Raw genomic sequence first — 3,975 nt, 5'->3', positions numbered from 1 at the left:
TGAGTTTCCAAGATTGAGACAGCAGAGAGTGGAGACGAGCAGCCACAGGAGATCCCTTCCCCAGAGGAACTGGAGCACTTTGCCAAGGATCTAAAGCAAAAGAGGATCACTCTGGGTTATACCCAGGCTGATGTGAGCATGACCTTGGGGGGAATCTTTGGGAAGGTTTTTAGCCAGACCACCATCTGTCAACTTTGAGGCCCTACAACTTAGCTTCAAGAACATGTGTAAGCTCCAATGTCTGCTATGGAAGGGGCTAGAAGAAGCTGATGACATTGACCACCTTCAGGAGAAATGCAAGACTGAGACAGTCCTTCAAGAAGCCAGAAAGAGGAAAGGTACAAGCATTGAGAATGGAGTTCGGGGAATCTTGGAGAACATACTTCTCCAGTGCACCTAACCCACACTTCAGCAGAATAGCAATATTGCTGAGCAGCTGGGCCTTGACAAAGATGTTGTCCAGTTTTGGTTTTGTAACCAGCACCAGACGGGCAAGTGAATCAACAGCAATTCACCCTGAGAGGATTAAGAGGCAACTGGCTCCTTCCCTGGGGTACCTATGCCTTTTCCTCTACTTCCAGGCCCTCCTTTCAGTCATCCCAGCTATGAGGCCCCCTCATTTCACTACTCTTTATACCCCAGCTCCTTTCACAGAGGGGAATACATTTTCCCCCTTTTCCCTGTTACCCCTCTGGGCTCTAGCATGCATTCAAGCTGAAGGGCTAGTCCTTGGACAGAGAAGGTGAGAGAATAGAGATGAGGAACCCAACAAAATATTATGAGATTTGGGAGTTGGTCAATTGAGTTCTCTATAACCTCGGAACAGGGAAGAATGAAATCAATATTAAAGAGATTCATAGACAGATTTTTGAGGGGAATGGGTGGGATGGAAGTTGGAAAATTTGTTTATTATTTCCACATCTCTTTTATCTCCCAACTCTTAAATAAAACATTCTTAAGCAAGTCAAAAAAAAGAGTAAGTGGTGATTAAAAATATTCTGTCAGTTCTCTTTACATTGATGACATAATTGACATGTATTATACATAAAAAACTATCCAGAAAGTATATGCTGGATTTATTATGAGAATCAGGAGAACTGAGTCCAAGTTGCAGTTGTAATTCTGAATAATTTTGAGGAAATTGCTCCATCTCTCTAGTTCTCTATTCTTCAACTGTAAAAAATAGCAGTATCTATGCACCCCATAGTATTATACTTAGGGAGTATCTGTTATATGAGATCATGGATGTGAAAGCTCTTTGTTAGTGTAATACTCCTACAGAAACAGAACATAGTAGGAAGGAGGTAGCTCAGAAGGGCAATTAATAGTGTTGAGCCTGGAGATAGGAAGAGTCATCTTTCTGAGTTCAAATATGGACTAAGACACATATTAGTTTTGTGACCTTGGACCTGTCATTAAAAATATTTCCTTCAGGTTCCTCATCTCCAAAATGAGCTGGGGATGGAAATGGAGATTTACTCCAGTATCTTTGCCAAGAAAACCTCAAATGGGATCATGAAAAGTTAGACAGGACTGAAATGAGCAACAACAAATAAAACGGAAAGAGTATTATCAGGAACCAGAAAACTTGAGTTCCAGTCTCACCTGTAATACTTACTATCTGTGTGGACTTGGACAAATCACTTAATATTCCTAGTCCTCAGGTTCCTAATTTTAAAAATGAAAAGTTTGGTTCAGAGGACCTCTGAGGTTCCTTATCATCATGGGAAAAATGCAAATATAGTTCCATAATGTTACATTAGGTTCACATTCTAATGATAATACTCTAAACATGTGTGACTTCATTAATATTGTCTCTGCTTCTATTATTACTGTTCAGAATTACTCTAAACATAATACACTATTACAATCTATCTAAGGCATGCTGTGGACAAAAGATTCATCAACCTTTAGTTAACCTGGAGATGATGTTCCTTTAATTAAAGATTATTTTCAATGAAAGACACAGTCTGCTACAAAATATATCCTTGAAAATTTTCTTTGGGTAGTGCCATCTAGAGCTTCTGCTGGCAGAATGATAGTGAGAATTAAAAAACCTTACTCACTTTGTCAGATCTATCATTTAATTGGTAAATGAAACTCTCAGAGAAGAAATCCCCTCTTCCATAATAAATCAGTAGCTACTGTACAGATTAATCACCTTATATCATTGCCTAGGGACACTAAGATGATAAGTCTATTGACACTCAAGGAATATATCTTGTTAACATGGACTTGATAGTGACTATAGCAAATGTTAGAATTTCTTTTTTTCCCAAGGGAACAGGACAGTGGACTTAACAACCAGTCAATCGGGAGAAAAAAATGTTGAGCTTCAGAGCTGCCTCTGACTTAAATAGTAATCCTTTGCAAGTGAATTCTGTCTGAATTTGGAGATGCCTGTAGCTACCACTAACCATAGAACAAGGCCTGATCAGCTCAAGGGCAACTTTGAACAAAAGAACTTTGCTACCTGGCTTGTTTTTTCTACAGGTAACTTATCTGGAGATTAACACATCCATCCTTTCTCCCTTTCCTTCTGGAAAGCCATTAGAAACTGTATCTCACCATTTCTCCACTTCCCTTTGAACAGCTGAGAAATACCTCCTCCTCTCTACTCTCTTGTAGTATATCTACTCTCTCTCTTGAAAACTTTTTTAGACAATAAATGTTTTCAATTCCTATATGGGACTGTGTTACTTTATGGGATTATGGGATCATTTTTTCACAATTTCAAACACCAAATGTCAACCCAGTCTATCCTGACTCTAACATCACATTGCTATCCACTAAGTCACAGTTCCTCCCACAAGTAAACAGCATTTTAAAGAGCATCATTCTTATAATTCTGAACTAAGTAATGCAAATATTATTCCCTTGATCTAGATGAAGCAACTCAGGCTTGAAGAGCATAATTATTTGTGTCCTATCACCAAGGTAATTAATGGCTGACCAAATGTTATAACTCCTAGATCAATTCCCTTATCACCACACTTTTCAGTCGCTGCCAATATTACAAAGTTGTTGTGAAGATCAAATAAGATTATAAAACTTGAACTGAAATATGTTCTATAAATGTATGCTTTTTAGAAGATCCGTGGCTATCATTATTATTTTATTTGAATTTTATTGACTAATGTAGAAGGGGACTTTTATTGTATGGGCACATTATGATAATCTCACCTTTCTGATAATATATATATATATATATATGTACACACACACACATACACATATATCATATTTTAAAACATGGAGGAAAGTGACATTTTTATTTCATTGTTTTGGGGGAAAATTGCTTTGAAACCAGAAATATATAGGAAAAAAATTCACTATACTTTTAAAATTTCAATCTCTAGGAAAAAAATATTGTTAGTGCTATGAGAAATATCAGCAATCATTAAAAGTCAGTTAAAACAGAATGGAGCCCACAGGGAAGGATCTTACAGGTACTGTTTGAAAGGTACATTCTTGTATTTTCATCAAATTCTCAAGGGCTGTTCAGTGTGACTGCCAGTTAAGGAAGGCTTATGAATGTTAAAAAAAATTAAAATTATACAATATGCTTTAACACAAGTCAAAATAGAGCTTAATGTTCTCAAATCCCACCTGTAACATCATTCAAATTTTTTGTGATATTTTGATAATGGTAGGATTTCAAGACATTTCTAAAAAAAAAAACAGGGAACTCCCAACCCACGGATCTGTCTAGGGCTTCAATTAATATTATTTTATTTGCCTGTGGTAAACCTAGGAGGAATGGTAAGGAACTGACAGTAGGGAGCACCCATATAGCAAGTTCTTTTATTTGAAATAAAGAAAGAAACAAGGCCCTTTTTATTTTCCAAATCATCTCAAAATGTTATAGCCAATGCAGCCATGAAGAAGTTCCAGATCTTAATGCAATCTGGGACATAAGGTTCCTATTAGTTACTTTACAAAAAAAGTAAATAAGGTATTCAAGATGGGATCTGA

General features: G+C 36.9%; 1 pseudogene; it reads left to right on the top strand.

The window, feature by feature from the left end:
* The first annotated feature begins 223 nt into the window (after positions 1-223).
* Positions 224-718, top strand: LOC141503115 (POU domain, class 5, transcription factor 1 pseudogene; annotated as a pseudogene).
* The last annotated feature ends 3,257 nt before the right edge of the window (positions 719-3,975 follow it).

This window comes from Macrotis lagotis, chromosome X (genome assembly GCF_037893015.1).
Source record: "Macrotis lagotis isolate mMagLag1 chromosome X, bilby.v1.9.chrom.fasta, whole genome shotgun sequence".
Classification (NCBI taxonomy): domain Eukaryota; kingdom Metazoa; phylum Chordata; class Mammalia; order Peramelemorphia; family Peramelidae; genus Macrotis; species Macrotis lagotis.
Note: the sequence above shows the minus strand (reverse complement) of the source record. Positions and strands in the feature narration are given on the sequence as shown.